The sequence below is a fragment of the Propithecus coquereli genome, unplaced genomic scaffold, assembly GCF_000956105.1.
Source record: "Propithecus coquereli isolate 6110/MARCELLA unplaced genomic scaffold, Pcoq_1.0 Scaffold26, whole genome shotgun sequence".
NCBI classification, from domain to species: domain Eukaryota; kingdom Metazoa; phylum Chordata; class Mammalia; order Primates; family Indriidae; genus Propithecus; species Propithecus coquereli.
Genome location: NW_012148174.1, coordinates 5270665 through 5279892, shown reverse-complemented (window position 1 = coordinate 5279892; position 9228 = coordinate 5270665).

The window sequence follows — 9228 nt, the reverse complement described above, 5'->3', positions numbered from 1 at the left end:
TTGCATCATCCACTGTGCTACCATGAATACTGGCTTCCAGTCCCTCAAAGATTGTTACTGGCACTTCTTTGATGATAACCACAAATTTAAAGTCTTAACCAGGCTATACATACAGGAAAACATGAATGATAATTTGTTTACTGGTCATGTTAAATTTATCATTTAGAATGTTATAGTATAATATAGAACAACACATCTTTCAACTACATCTTCTCTTGAACCTTTTAGGCCATAATCATTGCATTCCTAGAACTGATCTATTTCGTGTTGACTGCACCCTGCCTCCCATACACCAACCACGAGTGGAAAGGAGATCGTAAGCAGAGCAAAATGAGAAGTCCCATTTGCCCAAGGAATGTCTGTTCCTCATCCAGGAGAGTTTAACACCAACCGGGGAGAATAGAGCATCACAACATCAATCAGAAGGGCCCATTGCTGTGGGGGGAGCAATAGTCTTAAAAGCCTTCAGAAGAGGTAGGTGCAGCCATCCCCAAAGGACTGCCTGACTCATGACATAGAACTTGCAGAGGGGATGGGGTGACTGCCCTGAATATCAGTGGTGGGAGGAGAGGGGATATAAGGACAGCTGATGCCAGCCCTGCAGCCCTTGGATGTTCTATATCAGAGGTGGCACCATGCTCAGAACACAGATAGTGAGAGGGGATACATGGGCCCACACATGTGGTTTGGGCAGCGAACCTTAGATAGCCCAGAGCCCTAAATTAGGCCTGTGTCCAATGTGAGTGAGAATTATCCAAAATCGGCATCATTTTGGCTGCCAAATTTCATGCAATTCTGCAAAAGAAATATCTTGCCAAACAGCAGGCGCAATCTGCTCACCAGGCCACCCTACTGAAAGTGGAGCCTGGACACAAGGCCCCAGGATGACCCCCTAGGGACAAGTCCCGGAGCTCCCCAGGACATCTGGTCAACCTTATACACAGGGAAAGCGACAGAGAGCACCACAAAGGAGAGAAACAAGGCGGGCACCAGAAGGGCACTTAGCAAATTTCAAAGAAGGCACTCCAAAGAACAAGGCTCCCTGAGGAGCAGGACTGGGACAAGGTCCCCACTTGCCCGGCTCTGAGAGTGGTATAGGTACTGCCAATCTCCTCCTGAGTTACGCATAGCTTAAAGGAGTGACAAAGTAAATGTACGCTGAAGAGAAAATGTCCGGTTAGTCTCAAGTCTAAATCTTATATGATGTATTTGATCACATTTCCAAAGACGAGGCTAACATCTAACATAAAAGTTACCCAAAAGACCCTTCCCAGGCCTTCTCTGTGCCCTTGCAGCATGGCTATCACACGAGAGCGTATTGGAAATGCAAGTGCTTGGGACCCACCCCAAACTTACAAAATCGGAATCTGCATTTTTAAAAGACCCCTAGATAATTCATATGTTTGAGAGGCATTGTTTGTGATAACATTAACTTTGAATTTAGTGCAGCATCTTGTGAACTGGGCGCTTCTGAAAATACAACAATTATAACAAATTTGACATGTACCTTTGTACTGATTTCTTCATAAATTACAGGAGAAACTCTAAGGAGAGAATGCCAATCCCTGTCCCGAGAGTCCTCTCATGCTTTCTGCTTCTTGCTTCCTCTTATAGCCAAAGGTTGTCAGATAGCACATGACCTTTTTAATTCACTTCTTCAAATATGCCAGGTGTTCTGCTGATAACCCCCGTCTTTATCTGATTGGGTATATTATAGCTGATCAATTTGCCTGTCAGCTGCTTGCAGCAAGGATGGGATTGTAGAAAGGTTAAGTGGCATGTATTCGATGGGAATCTTTTATAGTAACAGTAATCACAGTTAAATTGCAAGTAAGAATATTCTGACTTGCCCAAGATGCAATCATTTCCCATTCAAACTAGCTTTACAAATCCAGTGTACAGTTCGAAAATGTTCATAAATTCACAGCAAAACTCTTGTAAAAAGCAAAATCATTTATCCATTGGACTCCAATAATGATCCGTTATCTCAATAGGGATTTTGTTACTCTTAAATGTGAGGCTAATTTGAGTAAATGAAGATTTAAATATTCCCAAACATCAGCTGAAAGCCAAGTTGCCCGTTCCCGTATCTAATTCCAGTAACTAGGATTTTTTTTCCTTTCCTTTTCCTTAATACTTCTTCCCTTCTGTTGGCTCTTTCCTCATTAGTTCATACTTTGTCCAATTATTTTGATGTATTTACTCTTCTACTTCTCTCCATTGAACTCTTTCTCTTTCCAGCCTTCCCCTCCCAAGCCCCTACCCTCACCCCAATCCAGCCTATTTTTCAGTCACCAAATCCATCCTCTACTATTAATATAATCGGTTGATTTCTACAAACCTTTACTAAATCCCTGCTATGTCTCCAGGACAATGCTAGGTAGAAACTGGTGATTATAAAATGAATTTTTAAATTTCCAGTGAGAATAGAAATCATATTCTCCACTGGGCAGTGTGATAGAAAAGGGATTTAATCTTTTCAAACGTTGGCAAACACATACACGGGGATTTTTGTTCTCTGAGACACTTTCCTACAAGCGTCACATGCATTTATTCATCTAATCTTCACAACAACCCCTGAGGTAGGTGTTGCTACTGGCTACAGTTCACAGGTAAGCCACTGTAAGTGTCAAGAGCTTGCCCAAGGCCACACAGCTGGTGAGCCACTCGCAGAGTTGTCAGTGCAGCTCCAGACTCCATGCTCTTAGTCCTCTGGCTAGAAGGCCTTTCATTGAGAAGATTGCACTTTTCAGTTTTTCTCTGACTTGTTTGGCTGATTTTCTTTGTTGGGGCCCTCTTCTTGCTGCTGCTCTAGATACTGCTGTTCCTCTAGTGACAGTGTAGTGAGAGGACACGCGGCCGGCAGAATCCTAAGATGGCGCCCAAGACTTCCCTCCCCTGGCACACACCCCTGTGTGATCCCAATGACAGGGAATATGGTGGATTTGACCCTACAGTGAAGTTCTGTCATACGACATCGTTGACCTTAAGAAAGAGATTGTGCTGGTGAGCCAAACCAAGTCACATGAGGTTTTTGAAAGCAGAAAACTTTTCCCAGGAGAAGTCAGGGCAATGGACCGTGGTGGGTGGAAGAAAGCAAACGTTCATTCAGTTTATGAACTGCACACAGAGAGGGCGTAGCCTCCAGGAGTTGAAAACAGTCCTCAGCGCACAGCTAGCAGGAAAATGGGATCTCAGTCCTTCAACTACAAGGAAATCAATTCTGCCAATTTCCAGGGAGCTTGGGAGAGGCCCACAGACCTCTACGACCCTGAGCAGAGAACTGAGCCATGCCTTGCCTACGCTTCCGACTCAGAACTGTGAGCTAATAAATGCTGTTGTTTTAATCCCCTAAATGTGTGGTATTTCGTTACACAGCAATAGAAAACTGATACAGGAAGTCACAGCTGTAGCGTCTATCTCCCTGACTAAATAAACACTATGGAACTTTCACTTTCTCTTTCCAATGTGTATAAAATACAGTTATGTGTCCCTGAACCGTGGGGATATGTTCTGAGAAATGCATCTTTAGGTGACTCCATTGTGCAAACATCGCAGAGTGTACTTACACAGACCTAGATGATACGGCCTAATACGCTCCTAGCCTACAAACCTACACAGCGTGTTACTGTACTGAGTACTGTAGGCATTTGTAACACAATGGTAAGTATCTGTATATCTAAACAAGTCTAAACAGAGAAAAGGTACAGTAAAAATACAATATAAAAGAGAAAAAAGGTGCATGGGTATAGGGCACTTACAATGAATGGAGCTTGCAGGACATTGCTGTACACCTAGGCTACACTAAAGTTATAAAAGTATTTTTTTTCTTTATTTAATAATAAATTAACTCACTGTAACCTTTTTACTTCAGTATTCCCCAGCCTTTTTGGCACAAGGGACCGGTTTCATGGAAGACAATTTTTCCACGGGACAGGGAGCAGTTGTAAACACAGATGAAGCTCAGTAAGTACCCCTCAGGGACACTGGTCTGAGAAAGGCACCAGACCATCTCATCCCATCTAAGAATAGAGGGAGCGCCACTGAGCATGGCAGAACAGTTGTTTTTTGTAAAAAGTAGCTTGAGCGGAAACAAAACAGTATAATCCAAAAAAAAAAAGTGGCATGGTTACTTCAGATTACTTTCAGTGTAAGAGTTGAAACAAGGAACTTTCTCGTCATGCTAAGGTTGATTGAGCCCTTTCTGACTGGTTGCTGTGAATCTCCTGTTTTTAAGAAAATTGGTCTGTTTGAAGATTTTTCTGCTTCCTTAAAGTTTCAGTTTGATTACATGGCACTTAGCGTAAGTGACTCCATTTTGGTTTGGTCTAGGTTTGGGGCCTAGAGCTCAGTCAAAAATAATGGCCTCCCATAAGTTGTATTTAGCAACTTACTCAGAATGTGAATTTTGAGTTACTTGTTCCTATGTCAGTAACATTAGGGATTAACCCAAAGGAGTCTATTCCTTCTCACCAAGTTCATTGAACTCCATCTCCTAAATATAAATCTTCTTTGTGCCCAACAACTTCATTCACTCTAAAGGAGGCAGACTGCTGGTTTTCACCGGGTTGGTCAAGTTGCAGAGAGCTTTCTGGCCTTTATGCTGGGGGAGCTTCAGGGTCAAGGTAACCTTTGCTGAATGTGAGTGAGGTACGTTTTTGACATTTCTCATGATTTGAAGGGAAGAGCCAAGAGGCAGTTCAGCCTAGTAAGCTCCCTCCCTGTCCTGTCCTCAACTCTCCACTTATCACTCCTAAGTCCTGGTTCTCGTACTCTCTGGTCCCTTTTCTTCTGGTGTTGGCAGTTGACCTTGGGGGCATGAAGGCAGTGGATTCCGAAATAGGTTGCAGAGAAAAGAACACGGTAGGCCATCGGACTTGTTTTGACTTGAGGCTCTGTAGGTTTTATTAGCATTTGAAAAAAAAGCTGCCCCATGGAGCCTTAGCCTATTGGCATTCCTACTTTGAGGTTTTAAGCAAAGCCTCAGCCAGTAATAAATATTTTTGCCTGTTTTGTGATCTTTGCTTTGGTGAGTGAATAGGTAAGTGAATGAAAGAAATGATAATAATTTTAAATAAATCATCAAAATTTATTACTATAGTTCTACGCAATAACAAACCATTTTTATAATGGGGTTACATTTTATTTACTGAGAAGGTCAATCTGAAATTTGTTGCTGGATTAAGTAATTCAAGAAAAATACAACCCTCTAATTGGACTCATTTTATTCAATTTCACCTAATGCAATGTTTTATGAAAATATTAGGATAACTGCTAAAATAAGCAAATGAACACAATAAAACTTTAGTTATTTGAAAAATACAAAAGTAAACTTATATAAAATATGTATCAACATTAATAACATTTTTAACCAAATTTTTTTTTTTTTTTGAGACAGAGTCTTACTCTGTTGCCCGGCCAGAGTGTAGTGGCGTCAGCCTAGCTCACAGCAACCTCCAACTCCTGGGCTCAAGTAATCCTTCTGCCTCAGCCTCCCGAGTAGCTGGGACTACAGGTGTGCACCACCATGCCCAGCTGATTTTTCTATTTTTAATAGAGACAGAGTCTCTCAAACTCCTGAGTTCAAGCAATCCTCCTGCCTCGGCCCCACAGAGTGCTAGGATTACAGGTATGAACCACCTCCAACCCCACCGGCCTCAAATTTCTCACTTTTGTGTCTGCCTCATGGCAGACCCGGACTGACACAGAAGTCAATCGATAATATATAAAATCGACAAATCACAAGATGGCTGCATATGTCCTTCTTCCTTGAGTTATGCTTGTAAGTATCAGAAGACATGGCCAAGAGAGGTGAACGGGGTGGAGGGCACACATATATTTTAAAGTCTTTAGCACTACTGGACTTTTTCTAAATATATGTGCATATGTTAACTATTTTAAAATAAATTGTTTAAAAAGTGAAAGACCATTGCCTTAGGCATTGGCCACTTTGTATTCCTGAGGGAAATCAAGTTTTATATAAATTGCATCATTTGTACTTCTAGGAGACAATCAGTCTATACAATGACTCTTTTTGGTTTCTTTTTGGGTCTCAGCGGTGACAGACGGATTGATTAAATGCCTTGCAGACAGCTCCTCCCAGAGGGAGCAAAATGATCTGCCATCTAAGTGCCCCATCTGAAATGAAAGCACTGTTTACAATGCCTTTGAGTTACTGTTTCTATGTTCCATATACATGGAAGAAGAATTTTTAGAGATGTTACTTTTTTCCCACCCTCTCCTCCTCATTTCAGGTAGACGAGCCCTTAGTATTACTTTGCCTTGGGGATTTTTTGCAAATGCTGGTACTAAACGTGGTCTAAATCCTCAAAAATTCCACCAGAACTTTTTAACAAAACCAGGAGGGTACCTTTTCACACTTATAACCAATGTTTCATATGCTAGGACAGTTTACTGAGATGTTATGTTTTATTATCTAAAAATAAAAATAACATTATTCACTTAATGCATGTTGTTGCATGGGACGGAGATGTCCACATATTGCAGGGGAGACTGTTGCACAGAGCGGTGGGAGCAGGTTAACATAAGCCGCCTCTGTGAGAGGCTGGTGGGCAGCCCCAGGATCGGAGACCACCAGAAGATGCAGCTCCCACTACGCTGCCTGGATCTGGTTAGTGAAGGTTCCAGGAGTGAAGCGACCAGCAGTAGGACTGGCTCCGGTGGCAGCCGCGAATTCATCGCAGCTTGCTGGCCAGCATTCCCCGAGGATACGACGCTGACATCAGCAGGGTTTGCAATGGCAACAGTGGCACGAGCTGCCCGCAGAAGCTTCTCCCAGGCCCTCTACGGATTTACAACGTGGATGCCATTACTTTTCCTTTTGTAGATGTCCTGCACTGTTCCAGTTGGAAGTCAAGGTTGGCGCCACCTAAGCGGATTCCTGCTGCAAGGAATTTGAGGACATCCTCCTCCCTCATTTGCCGGAGGTCAACGGCTCCAGACATTATGAAATTTTCCCTTTAAGTTACGACGGGACTCCGGAACAGTGCTGCATGGACCCCTCTCTGGGTAGCGCAGAGAGGAATAAAAATTAAATTATAAAAGATAGATGGTTTGAAATTGATGCACTTAGAGCATTTGTTGAACAGTGTATAATAAAATATTTAAAAAAATGCTCACCATAACTCTTTTATTTAACAAAGGAGAAGGGAGAGGAGAGGACGATTCGGGCTAGTTCGGGCCTCGTCTGAATCTGAAGGAAGAACAGAGAAGTGAGTCATCCAGGAAGAAAAGTACTAGTCCATGACCCTGGGAAGAAAGAAATCGGGAAAGGCCTAAAGCAGTTTGGTCGGTGAGTCCACAGTAAAGCATTACACAGGGCTGAGGTTCCGATCTGCCTTCTGCTCACCATTTCTCATCTTCAGGCACGTCATGTTGGCAAGGGAACGCTGAGTCACTTTGCAGCGGGATTCATAATCATATTCTCCTTCCTTCCTAAATGGGAAGTGCTATAGAATTCAATGTCGGAGGAAGTGGAAGGTAACAATGTTAAATATTTGTCAAGTATCGAAAACAGAGAGTGGAGGGAGAGGGAGACAGAGACAAACTAAACAGAATGTTTTTGATGTGGTAATTTTTGTTATATTACTATAAAACCTTGGGCAAATGACTCTATGTCTTCCCACCTCGGTCTCCCAAAGTGCTGGGATTACAGGCACGAGCCACTGCGCCTGGCCAATTGCCATTATTTTATGGGCGCTGGACAAAGGGGTACAAGAGCTGCCTATGTAGTTTTCCCCCACAGAGTCATGGGTCAAATCTACACTGGAAGTAGAGAAAGAAATAAGATTTATGTTGAACTTGAGAATGAAGCATTAAACTGGCCTGAGATTTATTAACTCAGACAGTTATGGTGAGGATTAGATGAGGTAACGTGGAGCATCTTTGCCTTCAACTGTTACTCCACGGTCTATAGGAAAATCTCCCTCGCCGTTCGATTATACAAAGAAATCCCTCTCCCCTGCATATCCTCTAGTTTTCTCTTCACCAGCCCAAGATGTCTTAGTCAGGGGGTTTTTACTTGCGTAAAATAAAACTTGAGTAAAAGGTTGAAGAATTCTTTCATACGTCACTAAAAAGCGCCCACAGTGTGGCATCTTCTCTCTCGGAGCTCCTTCCTGTGGTTAAACATCTGCCTACAAGCAGAAAATCAGGGCAGCGGCCCACTTTCGAGGCAGCACCAAAGAGAAAGCATTTTGCCCTTCTCAGCACAGGCACCGTCTGTCTTCATACATCACCCCCTAAAGATCCAGCATCACAGGGAGTTACAGCGAATGCTAGATTCAAGTATTTAATGAGTGGAAAAATTAAACAAAAACAAAAACAAAAGAGCCATCACAAACCGCAAATTAAGGGATCAGCAAAAATCCCTGCTGGTTTAAAAATCCCATTCGACCTTGCCAATACACTAATTAATATAATAAAAAAACACAAAGATCTTGCTGGAAATTAAATGAGCAGGCTGCCCACGGCTTGCGGCCCACTCTCTGCGCAAGCATCTGCTTAGAATGTAACCAATTGTCTCCTTGGGAGGTTAAAGGCAGGGAGGGAAAATCACTTTGGCAGAGAGTCCAACAGTTAACTATGCCCCTTTTGAAAAGAGAATCCTTATCCTGCTTTTAATGCCAAGCACACACGACGTCAAGTAAATTGCTCGTAATACAAAACATGGCAGCCCTGCAGCAAAGGGATGAGAGTGCTACTATTTCCATTAACAAAAACAATCGAGAAAACATACATACAATCCATTTCACAGGGTTAACCAGTTTCTGAAAATTTTCTCCTTTCCAACTTACAGTACCCTCTTGTGCCTAGAACAGGGCTTGTCACATATTGGACACTCAACAAGTATGTCTACTAACTCTAGTAAAAAACAAAAAAATACGTACCCGTTGATGTTCACAGGCGTTGTTAATGTTAGAGATTCAATAGTTCTTGATGCCTAAACTTAGAGGCCAAACATACTGTTTTGCTAATTCAATCTATTACTGTAATCACTTATTATGTCCATCAGTATTATAGACCAATAAACAATATTAAAAAAATTAAAGCTTCCTTGAATAGCTTACATTCTGGTCTGCAAGAAAAAATGCGAAGATATGAAAAGTTAAATAAAACTATGGAGAAATAAAAACTGAATGACTGATAACAGTAAACTTTGATATTTCTATTACTGTTTCTTGATAAGTAGTAAGAAACCAGTTATTA